This window comes from Mustelus asterias, unplaced genomic scaffold, assembly GCF_964213995.1.
Source record: "Mustelus asterias unplaced genomic scaffold, sMusAst1.hap1.1 HAP1_SCAFFOLD_63, whole genome shotgun sequence".
NCBI classification, from domain to species: Eukaryota; Metazoa; Chordata; class Chondrichthyes; order Carcharhiniformes; family Triakidae; genus Mustelus; species Mustelus asterias.
This window is the reverse complement of record NW_027590128.1, coordinates 1,741,278-1,759,064: the sequence shown is the minus strand read 5'-3', so window position 1 is coordinate 1,759,064 and position 17,787 is coordinate 1,741,278. Positions and strand designations below refer to the sequence as shown.

General features: G+C 55.0%; 1 pseudogene across 1 annotated transcript in view; it reads left to right on the top strand.

Moving 5' to 3' along the window:
* The window catches only part of LOC144483347 (uncharacterized), a 25,156-nt pseudogene extending 7,369 nt beyond the window's left edge, over window positions 1-17,787 (top strand). The window contains exon 3 of the transcript XR_013495990.1: window positions 16,624-17,787. The product of XR_013495990.1 is annotated as an uncharacterized LOC144483347 (transcript). The remainder of the gene's footprint in view (window positions 1-16,623) is intronic.

Here is a 17,787-nt window from a genome sequence, read left to right as displayed (position 1 = left end):
GCCCATCCAATTTCCTTTGTAATTGTTTATTGTCTCCACTTCCTCCACCCTCGTAGGCAGCGAGTTCCAGGTCATTACCATTCGCTGCATATTCTTCTTCCTCACATTCCCCCCACCCCCTCCGCGCCTCTGATCCAGAACCTTAAATCTGCAGCCCCCTCTTCCTTGTCCCATCAGCTAATGGGAACAGCTTTTCTTTGTCCACCTTATCTAAACCTGTCAGAATCTTGTCCACCTCTATCAAATCTCCCCTCAACCTCCTTTGCTCCAAGAGGAACAACCCCAGCCTGACATTGACAATAAAGAACAAACTAACAGAATATGTTAATACCTGAAATCAAATGGGAATGTTTAATTTCTGTTTTAAAGATATTGTGGATATATTGTCCTGGACAATAAAGGAATTGGAATAATTCACCTTGGGTGTGGTTGAATGGAATATATCAATCTGGTATCCACCTACAGTCCAGTGAATGTCTGGAATGTGTTGATGGGATGAATAAGTTGATCACTTTCTCTGGGAGATATTTACAACTTTGTCCATGAACTTTGTTTTAGAAAAATCCACATTTGAAAGCCCGGCCACTACATGAAATATCAGCACCGTAACAGGGGGAGATAAGAAAGACAGACACTCACTTTGATCTTTTCATCAGCACATCTGAGAGTTAAGAATGTGTGACATGATTTTGGGATACTGGAGTGAGTGTACAGATGTGATTTGTTACATGTGAAAAATAGCAAGCCTAAATTCATGGTGAGATGGAGTGAAGAGCGGGTCCCAAACACACACAGCTACTTGAGACACAGCAGGAGATGAAATGGTTAATGTGGCCAGGGGATTGAGACAACATTGTGACATCATCAAGGCACGGACACACACTCCAGAGAGAAACTGAGTTCAAAACAATCAGGATCCAATTAAACACACTGCAGATGCTCACAAAGTGAGGAAAATTAAAGTAAAATGGATAATCTATTCATCGAGAAGGAAAGAAGCTGGTGCAGAATGTAGTGTTACAGTCAGAGCGAGGGTGCAGAAAAAGATCAACTGAATGCGAGGTAGGTCCATCCAAAGGTCTGATGGCAGCAGGGAGGAAGCTGCTCTTGAGTCAGTTGGTACGTGACCTCAGACTTTTGTGTCTTTTTCCCAACGGAAGAAGGTGGAAGAGAGAATGTCCGGGGTGGGCAGGGTCCTTAATTATGCTGCCTGCTTTGCCGAGGCAGAGTCAGTGGATGGGAGGAGGGAGTGCCGAATGTAGTATTACAGTCATAGCAAGGGTGCAAAGAAAGATCAACTGAATGTGAGGTAGGTCCATTCAAAGGTCTGATGGCAGCAGTGAAGAAGCTGCTCTTGAGTCCATTAATATGTGTCCTGACCCTTTGTAGTTTATTGTGGTCTTGGGCAGAGCAGCATCATAGAAATCATAGAATCATAGAAACCCTACAGCACAGAAAGAGGCCATTCGGCCCATTGAGTCGGCACCGACCACAATCCCACCCAGGCCCTACCCCCATACCCCTACATATTTTACCCACTAATCCCTCTAACCTACGCATCTCAGGACACTAAGGACAATTTTAGCATGGCCAATCAACCTAACCCGCACATCTTTTGGACTGTGGGAGGAAACCGGAGCACCCGGAGGAAACCCACGCAGACACGAGGAGAATGTGCAAACTCCACACAGACAGTGACCCAAGCCGGGAATCAAACCCAGGTCGCTGGAGCTGTGAAGCCATACCAAGCTGTGATACAACCAGAGAGAATGCTTTCTCTGGTGCATCTGTAAACGTTGGTGAGAGTCATAGCTGATGTGCCAAATTTCCTTAGTCTTCTGAGAAAGTAGAGGCATTGGTGGGCTTTCTTAACTATAGTGTCAGCATGGGGGAACCAGGACAGGTTGTTGGTGATCTGGACACCTAAAAACATGAAGTTCTCGACCATTTCTGTATCGTCCCTGTTGACGTAGATAGGGGCATGTTCTCCACTATGCTTCTTGAAATCGATGACAATCTCCTTCATTTTGTTGACATTGAGGGAGAGATTATTGTTGTCGCACCAGTTCAGCAGGTTCTTTATCTCTTTCCTGCACTCCATCTTGTCATTGTCTGAGATCCGACCCACTACAGTGGTGCCATCAGCAAATTTGAAAATTGAGTTGGAGGAGAATTTGGCCACACTGTCATAGGTGTATAAGGAATATAGGAGGGGCTGAGGACACGGCCTTGTGGGGCACCAGTGTTGAGGATGATCATGGTAGGAGGTGTTGCCTATCCTTACTGACTGTGGTCTGTGGTTAGGAAGACTCGGATTCACGGTGACTTAGCCACTTGGATTCAGAATTGACTTGCCCATAGAAGTCAGAGAGTAATGATGCAAGGATGTTTTCTGGCTGGAGGTCCGTGACCAGTGGTGTTCCACAGGGATCTGTTCTGGGACTTCTGCTATTTGTGGTATATATATCAATGACTTGGCTGAAAATGTGGGTGTGTGGGTTAGTAAGTTTGCAGACGACACAAAGCTAGATGGAGTTGTAGATAATGTAGAAGGTTGTCAAAGGATACAGTGGGATGTAGATCAGCTGCAGATATGGGCAGAGAAATGGCAGATGGAGTTTAATCCAGACAAGTGCGAGGTGCTGCACTTTGGGAGATCAAATGTTCAGGGTAAGTATCCAGTTAATGGCAGACCCCTGAACAGCATTGATGTACAGTGGGATCTTGCGGTTCAAGTCCATAGCTCCCAAAGGTTGCCTTTATTGAGTACAAGAGTCAGGATGTCATATTGCAGCTTTATAAAAGTTAGGTTAGGCCACACTTAGAATATTGCATTCAGTTCTGTTCGCTACATTACAGGAAGGATGTGGAGAATTTGGAGAGTATGCAGAAGAGGTTTACCAGGACGCTGCCTGGATTAGAGGGTATGAGCTATGAGGACAGGCTGGACAAACTAGGGTTGTTTACTCTGACGCGGTGGAGGCTGAGGGGAAACCTGATAGAAGTCTATAAAATGATAAAAGACATAGATTGGGTTGACAGTCAGAATCTTTTTCACAGAGTTGAAATGTCTATTACTAGGGGGCATGCACTTCAGGAGAGACGGGGAAAGTTCAAAGGAGATGTGAGGGGTAAGTTTTTTACACACAGAGTGGTAGGTGTCTGGAACGGACTGCTAGGAGTGGCGGTGGAGGCAGATACGATTGGGGTGTTCAATGGGCTTTTAGATAAGCACATGAATTTGTAAGGAATAGAGGAATATGGACCAAGGGCAGGCAGAAGGGATTAGTTTAATTTGGCATCATGTTCGACACAACATGGTGGGCTGAAGGGTCTGTTCCTGTGCTGTATTGTTCTATTTGTGATCTCCATTTAGAAAAAGGAGTGAGGCAGCAGTGCTAACCACTGGCACTGTGGCACGGTGGTCAGCACTGCTGCCTCACAGCTCCAGGGACCCAGGTTCAATTCCGCCCTCGGTTCTCTGTCTGCGCGGAGTCTGCACGTTCTCTCTGTGTCTGCGTGCGTTTCTTCCGGGTGCTCCGGTTTTCTCCCACATTCCAAAAATGTGTGAGTTAGGTTGATTGGCCGTGCTAAATTAACACTAATGTTTGTGGGGATTAACAGGGTAAATATGTGGGGTTGTGGGAATAGGGCCTGGGTGGGATTGTGGTCGAGGTAGACTCGATGGGCCGAATGGCCTTCTATGATTCTATGAAATAGAGGCACTGGAGAAAGGGCAAGAAAGATTCACAAGAATAATCCCAGAACTGTAATCACTTGTGAAAGCGCTGGTGTTTCACCAAGTTTGCTGACTGAGTGAATCCCTTCCCACAGTCAGAGCAGGTGAACAGCCTCTGCCCAGTGTGAACTCGCTGTGTACCTGCAGGTTGGATGACTGAGTGAATCCCTTCCCACGTACAGAGCAGCTGAATGGCCTCTCTCCAGTGTGAACTCACTGGTGGATCATCATTTCCCGAGAGCTTTTAAAGCCGCTCCCACAGTTGGAGAATTTAAAGGATCTCTGCAGAGTGTGAGTGATGTTCTGTCTCTGCAGTCTGGATAACCGAGTAAATCCTTTCACACTCACCGAGCAGGTAAATGGTCTCTCCCCGGTGTGAACTCACTGGTGTTCCTGCAGGTTGGATGACCATTTAAATCTCTTTGTGCAGTGAGAGTGTGCTGGTGGGACACCAATTAGCTTTTGAAGCCACGCCCACACACAGAGCAGCTGAACGGCCTCTCCCCTGTGTAAATGCACTGGTTGATCATCAGTTCCTGAGAGGTTTTGAGTCCGGCCTCTCAGTCAGAGCATTTAAAGGGTCTCTCCTTGGTGTGAGTAACATTGTGTCTCAGCAAGCTGGATGACTGAGTGAATCCCTTTCCACACACAGAGCAGGGGAATGGTTTCTCCCCAGTGTGAACTCGCTGGTGTATCCGCAGTGTGGATAACCTTTTAAATCTCTTTGTGCAGTGAGAGCAGCTGAACGGTCTCTCCCCAGTGTGAACTCGCTGGTGAATCAACAGTTCATGAGAGCTTTCAAAACCAGTCCCACAGTCAGTGCATTGAAAGGCTCTCTCCTGGGTGTGAGTGCTTTTGTGCTTCAGCAGGCTGGACAACTGAGTGAATCCTTTCCCACACACAGAGCAGGGGAATGGTTTCTCCTTAGTGTGAACTCGGTGGTGTTTCCGCAGATTGGATGAACTTTTAAATCTCTTTGTGCAGTGAGAGCAGCTGAACGGTCTCTCCTCGGTGTGAATGCGCTGGTGAATCATCAGATCCGCAGCACTTTTGAAGCCACGCCCACAGTCAGAGCATTTAAAAGGTCTCTCATTGCTGTGAGTGACTTTGTGTGTTGTCAGACCAGATGACTGAGTGAATCCCTTCCCACACACAGAGCAAGTGAATGGCCTCTTCCCAGTGTGAACTCGCTGGTGTACCCGCAGATTGGATGAGGTTTTGAACCTCTTTGTGCAGTGAGAGCAGCTGAACGGTCTCTCCTCACTGTGAATGCGCTGGTGGATATTCAGATCCGCAGCACTTTTGAAGCCGCTCCCACAGTCAGAGCATTTAAAGGGTCTCTCATTGCTGTGAGTGACTTTGTGATTCTGTAGGTGGGATGGCTGAGTGAATCCCTTTCCACACACAGAGCAGGTGAATGGTCTCTCCCCAGTGTGAACTCGCTGGTGTGTCTGCAGGTGGGATGACCGATTGAATCCCTTCCCACACACAGAGCAGGTGAACAGTCCCTCTGCAGTGTGAAAGCGTTTGTGGGACATCAGTTCACCAGAGCTTTTGAAGCCTCTCCCACAGTCAGAGCATTTAAAGGGTCTCTCCTGGGTGTGGGTGACTTTGTGTTTCAGCAGGCTGGATAATTGAGTGAATCCCTTCCCACACACAGAGCAGGTGAACGGTCTCTCCCCGGTGTGAACTCGCTGGTGTTGCCGCAGGTTGGATGATGTTCTGAATGTCTTTGTGCAGTGAGAGCAGCTGAACGGTCTCTCCTCAGTGTGAATGCGCTCGTGCTCTCTCAGATCCGCAGCACGTTTGAAATTGCTTCCACAGTCAGAGCATTTAAAGGGTCTCTCCTGGCTGTGAGTGACTTTATGTCTGAGCAGGTGGGATAACTGAATGTATCCCTTCCCACACACAGAGCAGGTGAATGGCCTCTCCCCGGTGTGACTGCGTCGATGGATTTCCAGGTCACAGGGGGCTCTGTATCTCTTCCCACAGTCCCCACATTTCCACCGTTTCTCCATGGTTCGGGTGTCCTTGTGACTCTCCAGGTTAAACAGTCAGTTAAATCTCACACAGAACACGGGTACAGTCTCTCCCCGCTGTGGATGCTGCGATGTATTTTCAGGCTGTGTAACTGGTTAAAGCTCTTTCCACACTCAGTTCACTAGAACATTCTCACTCGGGTGTGTCTGTGCCTTGGTGCTTTTCCAGTCACATTGATATTAAAGACCTGTTTTCGCAGACGGAACAGAGAAACATTTCTCCTTCTAGATTCAAAGGCCGATAATATTCAGGTCCGATGAATTGAGTGAGGGTGTCAGATGCTGGTGTGATGTTTGTTTCAAGATTTTGGTCTGTTAATCCTCACCTTCTCATATCCTGTAAACGAGTTTGAAAAATTCAACAATGTCAGCACAGGATAGAAATTCAGAACAGACAATTCTAGTTTCTATGGAACATTCTTTCCTCTCTCATTCCCCAAAAGCTGTGAATCTCCATCCCACACACTCTCCCTCCATTCTCACTCTGCTGTATCTAATATTCACCCTCCCAATTCTCCTGAAGGTGCTGATTGAGGCTGATTGACAGATCCATGCTCACTGCTTCCTGTCCTGGGTAGTTTAACAACACCAGGTTAAAGTCCAACAGGTTTATTTGGTAGCAAAAGCCCCTAGCTTTCGGAGCCTTAAGCTCCTTCTTCAGGTGAGTGGGAATTCCTCACCTGAAAGGGGGAGAAAAGAAAGTGTTTTACTCACAGATGCTGGCCTCTTTTAAGGACTGTTTAACTGTGTCCATTGCACTACTGAACCCTTTAAAATCACAGAACGAGTTTAACAAAAGCAGTCCAACAGTTACTAACCCACAAGGCCTGGGGCTGCGCATGTCCAAGGGAGAGGGGAAGCTGCGCATGTGCAGTGGGGAGCTCTCCCCCCCCCCCCCCCGCGAACATTCTAAGGTGCTGACCAATGGGAACTCTGGAGGACCGGAAGTTCTCTGCTCCTCCAGCCAATCAGAGCTCCCACATTGTCTGAATGCGGAAGTTGCACAATGAGTTTGTTCAGCTGCTCATTCCTGCCCAGCAAAGCTGCTGCTGCTGCTGCTCTCTCTGAATGAGAATTGAGCTTCAGACGGCCTGAAACGTGCCTCCTCTGGGGCAGCGCCTGCACTTTGTTTCCGGGGTGGGGTGAGTTCACGTTCGCCCGAGTAGCGGGGGCCCCGGGTCGGAGCCGGGCGGAAACTGTGGGTTTGTTTTCTTTTCTTTTTTTGTGAGTACCTTTATTTTTTTTCGTTTTTGCTCACGGAGACGCCCGGTTTTTGTTTTTGTTTTGTTGGGTTTGTTTGTTTTTCGCTCCCTGCGGGGAGGAAGGAGAGAGGTGAGCTGCTGCCTGCCTTGCCCGGCCTGCCTGTTGCCTGCCTGCCTGCCGTCTGGCCTGCTTACCTGCCTGCCTGCCGTCTGGCCTGCTTACCTGCCTGCCTGCCGTCTGGCCTGCTTACCTGCCTGCCTGCCGTCTGGCCTGCTTACCTGCCTGCCTGCCGTCTGGCCTGCTTACCTGCCTGCCTGCCGTCTGGCCTGCTTACCTGCCTGCCTGCCGTCTGGCCTGCTTACCTGCCTGCCTGCCGTCTGGCCTGCTTACCTGCCTGCCTGCCGTCTGGCCTGCTTACCTGCCTGCCTGCCGTCTGGCCTGCTTACCTGCCTGCCTGCCGTCTGGCCTGCTTACCTGCCTGCCTGCCGTCTGGCCTGCTTACCTGCCTGCCTGCCGTCTGGCCTGCTTACCTGCCTGCCTGCCGTCTGGCCTGCTTACCTGCCTGCCTGCCGTCTGGCCTGCTTACCTGCCTGCCTGCCGTCTGGCCTGCTTACCTGCCTGCCTGCCGTCTGGCCTGCTTACCTGCCTGCCTGCCGTCTGGCCTGCTTACCTGCCTGCCTGCCGTCTGGCCTGCTTACCTGCCTGCCGTCTGGCCTGCTTACCTGCCTGCCTGCCGTCTGGCCTGCTTACCTGCCTGCCTGCCGTCTGGCCTGCTTACCTGCCTGCCTGCCGTCTGGCCTGCTTACCTGCCTGCCTGCCGTCTGGCCTGCTTACCTGCCTGCCTGCCGTCTGGCCTGCTTACCTGCCTGCCTGCCGTCTGGCCTGCTTACCTGCCTGCCTGCCGTCTGGCCTGCTTACCTGCCTGCCTGCCGTCTGGCCTGCTTACCTGCCTGCCTGCCGTCTGGCCTGCTTACCTGCCTGCCTGCCGTCTGGCCTGCTTACCTGCCTGCCTGCCGTCTGGCCTGCTTACCTGCCTGCCTGCCGTCTGGCCTGCTTACCTGCCTGCCTGCCGTCTGGCCTGCTTACCTGCCTGCCTGCCGTCTGGCCTGCTTACCTGCCTGCCTGCCGTCTGGCCTGCTTACCTGCCTGCCTGCCGTCTGGCCTGCTTACCTGCCTGCCTGCCGTCTGGCCTGCTTACCTGCCTGCCTGCCGTCTGGCCTGCTTACCTGCCTGCCTGCCGTCTGGCCTGCTTACCTACCTGCCTGCCTGCCGTCTGGACTGCCTGCCTGCCTGCTTGCCGTCTAGCCTGCCTGCCGTCTGGACTGCCTGACTGCCTGCTTGCCTGCCATCCGGCCTCTGGAGGGTGCGCTCTCCCCGGGGGGGGGGGGGGAGGAAGAGAGGACAGGGAGTGACTGGAGGAGAGGGGGGGGGCGAAGGCGTTTGGACTGTCTCTTTTCCATCTGCAGTGGGGGGGGGTGAAGACCTTTCCTATTTCCCCTACCCACTACTGCTGCCCCCGGGACCGGCACCCCCTCCCCTTTTCCCTCCTGACTGGGGCACCGGCCTTGTGCCTCATCTCCCTCCTGCGCCTCCAACCTCCTCTCTCCCTCTCTCGCTCCGGGGAGAGAGCACCTACACCCTTCCCCGCCTACCCCACCCTGCCTTATCTTCCCCAACCCACATACGCCCTGCCGTGCATCTGGGCAGTCTCGGGGTGGGTGTAGCACTTCCCCTGATACAATGGCGACATCACCAGCGTCGCCGGTGGCAGGGCCTTCTCGGCCCACCTATGCGGGCGTGGCGGCTGCCAGAGCCCCCGCCGCTCCCAAGGCCCTGCCGCCATTCTCTTTAATCACGCGGCAGCTCGGGGTGAAGTGCTACGCCCACCCCGACATGTCTATCGAGGCCTGCGTTAAGGCAATGGCTGGGGTTGTCGGCCCCTCAGCCATTGTCGCGGCCTCAAAGATGTACGGCCGGGCCGTATTCTTCCTGAAGGCCGAGCGGGCGGTTCGCCTCGCCCTGGAAAAGGGGCTCACGGTGGGCGGGACGTTCCTGGCGGTGGACCCATTGGAGGCCACCGCCCACAAGATAGTAATATCAAACGTCCCGCCCTTCCTACCGAGTGAGCTCCTCCTCCCCCACCTCCATCTACTGGGGGAGGTCAGGTCCGGGGTGCAGCCGATCCCGCTCGGCCTTCGGGACCCCTCCCTCCGCCACATATACTCCTTCCGACGCCAGGTTTTTGTCCGCCTGGCCCGGGAGGAGGAACTGGAGGGAGGGTTCAATGTCCCCCACGAGGGGACCACGTACCGGGTCTTTTGGTCCGCGGACGGTGTGCGGTGCCATGCCTGTAAGGAGGCGGGGCACGTGAGAAAAAACTGCCCCGTCTCCAAGGCCGCCGACCACCAACCCAAGGCGGCCGCAGCTGGCACCGCAGCCCCCTCTCCCCCCAAGCGAGTACCATCTGCCCCCCCGCGAGGGGAGGCCACGCCGGCAGCAGCTGCCACCTCAGCTGCCGGCGGGGGGGGAGCGGAGCCCCCGCGCGGCCAAAAGGCCCAGAAGGGACCTACAAAAAAGAAGGGGGGTACCGGAACCCCGGCCCCCAGGGAAAACACCCCAACCACCCCGGCAGCCGGCTCGGGGACCGCCTCAGTCTCCACCTGCGCCCCCCCCCCACCACCACCATCTGCCGGGCCCGTGGGCTCTCCGGGGCCTAGTGCTGGGTCCGGCGCCCGGGATCATGGGCCCGAGCATGGGGGGGTAAGCGACCCCGAGCCGGCAAAACTGGCGACGCCGCCACCTCGGGGGGAAGTGACGGGAGAGCAGGGGGGGCGCGGCAAGGCGAAGAGGGGCGGAGGGCGAGGGGCCTCGCCTGCCCGAGGGCAGGTTAACAAAAAGAGGCGGGGCCCCTCAGGCACCGTAGAGTTCGAGGTCTGCGTGCCCCTCCCCCCTTGTGAGTCATCTCCTGCCGTGCCCCCACCTGTCTTTGTGCCTTGTCCCGCGAAAAAAGGGGGCAAGGCACCCTGTAAATCCAAGCATGTGCTGCCTCAGTCCCCCGGCGAGGAGTCTCCGGGGCCGGGTGGCAGCGGGACCCCCACGGTTCCGTTCCACCCGGCCGGTTACAACCCGGAGTTCTTCTTCAGTCTGTCGGGGGACTGGGGCGACACTCCAATGTTCATGTCCTCGTGCGGCGGCGGCGAAGAGACGATCCACTCGTCCTCTCCGTCCCGACCTTGGACGCTGGACATCCCCAACCTCAGTCCGAAGGATACACCGGACCTGGGGGGTGTCCAAGCGTCTGGGGCGGGGGGGGCGGCTGGGCCGCCGTCGCACGGGGGCCCGCAATCCGGGAAAGGTGAGCCCGGGGGGAACCCCTCCTCCACCGATCCTGGGGGTGGGATCGGGGAGGGGCTAGGGCTAGTTGGTGGCTCCGTGCCGCCCGCCGTACGTCCTGCGGCGGGGGACTCGGAGTCGAGGGGCGACCGCCCTGAGGAGGTCAGCGGCTCGGTGGAGGGCACGGGGACACTTTCAGAGTCTGCCCAGAGCGAGGCGGGGGACTCCCTCGTGCCCCCCACCGAGTCGTCCCTCATCCCCTCCAAGGACCTCAGGGTCTTTATCCGTAACCATTCCGGTCGCTCCGACATAATCCGGCTAGCCCTCGGCCGCTGGCCGGACCTGGCGCAGCTCGTCCGGTCCGTGAAGGCATGCTCGCATGCCTCCGCGAGCCTGGAGAAAATAGAGCGGCGCTGGGTACTGCGGTTCCTCCACAGGCTCAAAGGTGGGGGGTGGACTGGTGAGAATTGCGCCAGCGCCCCCCCACACACCTAGTTAAGTGGTGACGGTGGCACAAAGCTGCTGACATGAAGGTGACCATAGCCAGCCTCAACATCAACGGCAGCAGTGGGCCACACCGCAGGTTCCAGAACTTCTCGGTCCTCCGTGACGGGAAGTATGCGGTGTGTTTCCTGCAGGAAACCCACACCGTTCCGGGAGACGAAGCCCAATGGCTCCTGGAGTGGCGAGGGGGGGTCTACATGAGCCACCTCACGCTCGCTTCTTGCGGGGTGGCTATCTTGTTGGCCCCGCATTATAAGCCGGAGATCTTGGGGGTCAAGGAGCCGGTGCCAGGCCGGTTGCTGCACTTGACGGTCCGTGAGGGGGGCGTGGTCATTCACTTGCTGAATGTCTACGCCCCGACCGCCGGACCGCAGCAAACGACTTTCTACGAGAAAGTGTCCGCTCACATCGACACCATCGCGGGGGGCGAATGCATTATCCTCGGGGGAGATTTCAACTGCATCCTCGAGGCACGGGACCGCACCGGCCCCTGGCTGCGCACTCCGGCGGTGGTGAAGTTGCGGGACCTGATCGGGTCCCACGACTTGGTGGACGTCTGGAGACATCTCCATCCTGGCTCCAGCGCCTTCACTTTCGTGAGGCCTGGAGTCGGAGCGTCCAGGCTCGACCGCCTTTACATTTCGAAGGCGCACGTGTCCGGCGTGTCCTCGGTCTCCATGCGGCCGGTGTCGAGCACGGACCACAGCCTGGTGTGGGCGGACTTTGCGCCGTCTCGCATCCGGCGGGGGTCCGCGTACTGGCACTTTAACAACACGCTGCTGGAGGACGAGCGCTTCCTGGACTCGTTCCGTCGATTCTGGGCCGGCTGGAGAAGGAAGCGGGGAGGCTTCCCCTCCTTGAGGCTCTGGTGGGATGTGGGCAAGACTCACGTCCGTACCTTCTGTCAGGGGTACGCGAGGGGGTCGACAAAGAGGCGGAAATCCAGGCTCGAGGAGTTGGAGAAGGAGGTGCTCGACCTGGAGGCACGTCTCAGTCGGCCTGACGCGGACCCGGCCCTGCGTTCGGAGTACAGGGAGAAGAAGGACGCGCTGCGGGACCTGCAGCTTGCCAGGTCTCGCGGCGCGTACGTGAGGTCGCGGCTCCAGTTCCGGGTGGACCTGGACCGCGGCTCCCCCTTCTTCTACTCGCTGGAAAGAGGGCGGGCTAACCGTCAGCAGCTCCTTACGCTGCTGGCCGACGACGGTTCCCCCGTCTCGGATCCGGAGGGCATCCGGGCCATTGCCCGGGAGTATTACACCTCGCTCTTCTCTCCGGATCCGTCCAGCGAGGATGCCCGCAGACTTCTGTGGGAGGACCTGCCGCAGGTCAGCCCGGAGGGCGTCGGCAGGCTCGAGGCCCCTACCACCATGGCCGAGCTGACCGGCGCCCTAAATGGCCTCAGCCGGGGCAAGGCCCCTGGGCTGGACGGGCTGACAGTAGAGTTCTTCAGGGCGTTCTGGGACGTCCTGGGGAGCAACTACGCGGGGGTCCTGGGGGAGAGCGTCGCTACCGGGGAGATGCCCCTTTCGTGGCGCAGGGCCGTCATTGCCCTGCTGCCCAAGAAGGGGGATCTCCACCTGCTCAAGAACTGGCGCCCGGTCTCCCTCCTCAGCACGGATTATAAAATCTTTGCCAGGGCTATGGCTTCACGCCTTGGATCCGTGCTGGACCACTTGATCCACCCTGACCAGTCCTACACGGTCCCGGGCCGCTGTATACATGACAATCTCCACCTGGTCCGGGACCTAATCCATCACACCCAGAGGGCTGGTCTGTCGGGCGCCTTCTTGTCATTAGATCAGGAGAAGGCGTTCGACAGGGTGGAGCACGAGTATTTACTCGGGACTCTGCGGGCATTCGGGTTCGGGACGCATTTTGTCGCCCGGATCCGATTACTGTACTCTGCCGCAGAGTGTCTGATTAAGGTTAACGGGTCCCTGACGGCACCCCTTCGCTTCGGGAGAGGAGTACGGCAGGGCTGCCCCTTGTCCGGCCAACTGTATTCCGTATGCGTGGAGCCATTCCTGCGCCTCTTGCGGAGGAGGTTGTCAGGTTTGGTCCTGCGCGGACCGGACGTAGGGGTGGTCCTGTCAGCTTACGCCGACGACGTGCTCCTCATGTTCACGGACCCGGCTGACCTGCGGAGGATGCGAGAATGCCAGGCGGTGTACTCCGCCGCGTCCTCCGCCAGGATCAACTGGGCCAAGTGCTCCGGACTCCTTGTCGGTCCTTGGGAGACGGACCCCCTCCCGGAGGAGCTCGGGCCTTTCACCTGGAGCAGGACCGACCTCCTCTACTTGGGGGCCCATCTCTGCCCAGCCGAGGAATCCTGGCCGGCGAACTGGCGGGAGCTGGAGGCCAAAGTCTCCGCCCGCCTGAGTCGCTGGACAGGACTGCTCCGAGTGCTGCCCTACGGGGCGCGAGCTCGCGTCATAAACCAGGTGTTCGCCTCCATGCTGTGGTACCGGCTGGTCCCTTTGACCCCTCCCCCTGGCTTTGTCACCGATATCCAGAGAACCCTCGTGCGGTTCTTCTGGGGCAATCGACTGCACTGGGTCCCTGCTGCGGTCCTGTATCTCCCGCTTGAGGAGGGCGGACAAGGTCTGGTGTGCCTCCGCACTCAGATAGCGACCTTCCGCCTCCAGGCCCTGCAGAGGTACCTTTACGTTGAGCCCCCTCCACAGTGGTGTGCCATGGCGACGTATTTCTTCCGCCAGTGGCACGGCCTCAATTATGACGTGCAGCTCCTGCATATCGAACTGGGGCGTGCTCCGACCGCCCTGCAGGAGTTGCCCGTCTTTTACCAGGACCTCCTCACTGTCTGGAACAAGGTCGCCTCGCGACGCAGCTCTCCCCCGTCAGGAGTAGCGGCTCTTGTGCGAGAGCCGCTGCTCAGGAATCCGCTCCTCCAGCCGTATAACTTCAGGTGGCTGGCGGAGAGGGGGGCTGTGGACGCCGGGGTGACCAGAATCGGGGACGTGCTCGATGGCGGAGGAGCGGGCTGGATGAGTCCCCGCGTGCTGGCTGAGCGCGCGGGGACGTCCGTCCGGCGCGCGGCCAAAGCCATCCTAGACCTTAGGACGGTCGTGCTCGGCCCCGAAACTGCACGCAAACTTGAGACGGCGCAGGCGTGCGGTGGGATCCCGCCCGAGCGTTCCCCTGTTCGGGCGGAATTCCACATTGGCCCAAAGCCTCAGCCCCCTCCCCTGGGTGAGGTGCCCCACAGCCTGAGCCGCCTCGCGGAAATGCCCTCCGTGCCTTTTTCTACCGCGCGGAGGCGTTTCCTGTGCGGGCTGCTGCTGCACACCCTCCACTACCGCCGCCTCGCCTGTCGCCCGGATACACCTTGGCGGGCCTTGTTGCCGCCGGGCGGTGGAGGTCCCCACTGGAGGTCCCTCTACGGAGGGATCTCCCCCAATTACGTCGGGGACCTGGGGTGGAGGGTGATGCATGCAGCAGTTCCGCACAACCGTAGGATTTACTGGTTCACGGGCTCCGAAGACTGCCCTTTCTGTGGCCTTGTGGAGTCCGTGGACCATGTCTATGTTGAGTGTCTTAGGCTGCACTCCCTTTATGTTTTCCTGAAGAACCTTTTATTGATGTTTTGTTTACACTTCAGTCCCACGCTCCTGATCTACGGACACCCGGTGCGGAGAGGGGAGGGTCGGGATGGCGACCTCCTCGTGAACCTGCTCCTGGGCCTGGCGAAACGCGCCATTTACCGGTCCAGGCAGCGGGCGATCGAGGGGGCCGTCCATCCTGACTGTCTTCCCCTCTACCGCGGCTACGTTCGCGGCCGGGTGTCCCTGGAGAGGGAGGTGTCCACGGGCGAGGTTGACGCTTTCCGCGCCCGCTGGGCACCGCAGGGGTTGGGGTGCATTATTGACCCTAATAACCACATTTTAATTTGATGTTTTTAAGTTTCCTTTGCATTTTGATTTCTGTTCGGGCTGTTCCCCCTCCTTTTTGGGGAGCTGCCCCTTTTACTTTGTCCTGATTTAATTTGAGTTTGTTTACTTGGTTTGACCTAAAAAGAGGTCTCTCTGAATGAAGATTGAGCTCCAGACAGACTCAAGGAAGTGAAAAGAATCAGCCAATGCCTCCAACCATACTAGTCTGAAAACGCCTGATCCCGGAAGCTAAGCTGACTCAGGCCTGGTCAGCACTTGAATAGGAGACCTCCTGGGAATGCCAGGTGTAGTCGACTTTAGGGTGGCATGGTGGCACAGTGATTAGCACTGCTGCCTCTCAACGTCAGGGACTCAGGTTCGATTCCTGGTTTGGGTCACTGTCTGTGTGGAGTTTGCATGTTCTCCCCATGTCTGCGTGGGTTTCCTCCGGGTGCTCCGGTTTCCTCCCACAGTCCAAAAGTTGTGTGGGTTGATGCACTATCAATCAAGTTAAGACTAGTTGTAAGCAAGACAAATAGGCTTATATTAGCAAGAACTTGGAGCCATCCCTGCCGGAGATCTGGTCTGTACTAAAGGCTAGGGGGAGGAGCCACTGCCTTTATACCCGGACCAGGGGGAGGAGTCTTGGGTGGAACCGACAGGGATGTGCCACATATACAGGTAATAATAAATACTAACTAACAGTGGTTAACCATAACAGTGGTTTCCCACATGGGTCAGGTGGATTGGCCATGTTAAATTGACCCTTAGTGCCAGGGGGACAAGTTAGGGTAAATGCAGAGGGGTATGGGGATAGGGCCTGGGTGGGATTGTGGTTGGTGCAGACTCGATGGGCCGAATGGCCTTCTTCTACACTATAGGATTCTATGATTCTATGAAGTGAATCCAGGAAGTGTGCAGACTCTGGAAAGGTTGGCCCAGGTCTCTCTCTCTCTCTTAAAGACATTGACATTCTTTGCTCCCTCAGCTTGACACATTGATTTGTCTGGTTAAGAGGATGTTCTCTTTCCTAATGTTCAGAATTAAAGGGCTGCTTTCCCCAGGAGATGGCTGACATTTAAGGGGACAGTAAATTAATATAGGACAGAGATATATCTCATGATTATTTTTGTCACAGATTAGATAAATTATTTATGGTTCTGCAATGAAGTAATTTATTCTTATTTATACTCTTTTAATATTGTACTGTACCTATGTTCTATACTTCCAGTTATAGAGTCATTACAGCAAAGGGGTCCTTTCAGCCACACAAGTCCATCCTGACTCATGGTAAAAGTCTCTTAGTTCTGGAAGCAGTGAGCATGGATCTGTCAATCAGCCTCAATCAGCACCTTCAGGAGAATTGGGAGGGTGAATATTAGATACAGCAGAGTGAGAATGGAGGGACAGTGTGTGGGGTGAAGATTTACAGCTTTTGGGGAATGAGAGAGGAAAGAATGTTCCATGGAAACTAGAATTGTCTGTTCTGAACTTCTATCTTGTACTGACAGTGATGAATTTTGTAAACTCCTTTTACAGGATATCAGAAGGTGAAGATTTTCAGGCAGAAATGTCAAACCAAATGTCACACTCAGATCTCACAAATTCACTCTATCGGAACCTGAATATCATCAGTCTTTCAATTTAGAAGGATAAATTTTTGTCTGTTCTGTCTTTTTCAGGAGATCTTAAATATCAGTGTGCCTGGAAAAGCACTGAAACACACACACCCCTGAGTGAGCGTGTTCCAGTGCACGGACTGTGGAAAGAGCTTTAACACAGTCTGAAAAAACATTGCATCATTCACATCAGGGAGAGAAATTAATTGTGTTGTGTGTGTGGACGAGTCTTCAGCAGATCGTGAAACCAGCAGAGTCACAAGGGCACCTGCACCATGGAGAAACGGTGGAAATGTGGGGACTGTGGGAAGGGATTCAATTACCCATCAAAGCTGGAAACTCATCGACGCAGAAACACTGGGGAGAGACCATTCACCTGCTCTGTGTGGGAAGGGATTTAGTCAATTCTCTCTTCTGCTTACACACCAGCGAGTTCACACCGGGGAGAGGCCGTTCACCTGTTCTGAGTGTGGGAAGGGATTCAGTGATTTACCCACACTGCGGAGACACCAGCGAATTCACAGTGGGGAGAGACCATTCACCTGCTCTGACTGTGGGAAGGGATTCATTCAATCATCCCATTTGCTGGCACACCAGCGAGTTCACACTGGGGAGAAGCCATTCACCTGCCCTGTTTGTGGAAAAGTATTCAGTAATTCATCCACACGACTGACACACCAGCGAGTTCACACCGGAGAGAGACCGTTCAATTGCTCTGACTGTGGAAAGGGATTCATTCAGTCATCCCACTTGCTAACACACCAGCGGGTCCACAGAGGGGAAAAGCCATTCACCTGCTCTGAGTGTGAGAGAGGATTCAGTGATTCATCAAACCTGCTGACACACCAGCGAGTTCACACTGAGAAGAAGCCATTCAACTGCTCTGTGTGTGGAAGGGGATTCAAACATTCAGCAACCGTGATGAAACACCAGCGAGTTCACACCGGGGAGAGGCCGTTCACCTGCTCCATGTGTGGGAAGGGATTCACATTGTTATGCAACTTGCAGAGACACCAGCGAGTTCACAAATGATGACAGGGGTTGGATACTGCTGTTATTGCTGTGGTTAATCACATCCAGGACTGAACCATGTTCATTCTGACTGAAGGTGAAGTGGGAGGTTTGGAGGGTTTCTTTCTCGTGGACTGGCTGGTCCCACAACTTTGCTTCCAGTGGGCTGATGCTCTTTGAGCCTGGGAGAGCACATTTCCACTGAAATGATCCACATTTGATGGCAGGATTAGAGGATACATGTGAAGCTTCTTGTAGTTTAATTGTGAACGTCAGTGCTGGAGAAATGCTATGTCTTAAATTGTATTCCCTTTTTAACTTAAAGAGAAATAGTCACTTTCCTTCAACACACACAGATTAGTGTGGGTTTGATTATCAGTTTCTGTCATGGTGTTGTGATGTATTTTCTGTGGCTTTTATTTCTTATGAAAATAAAAATGGTATTTTGT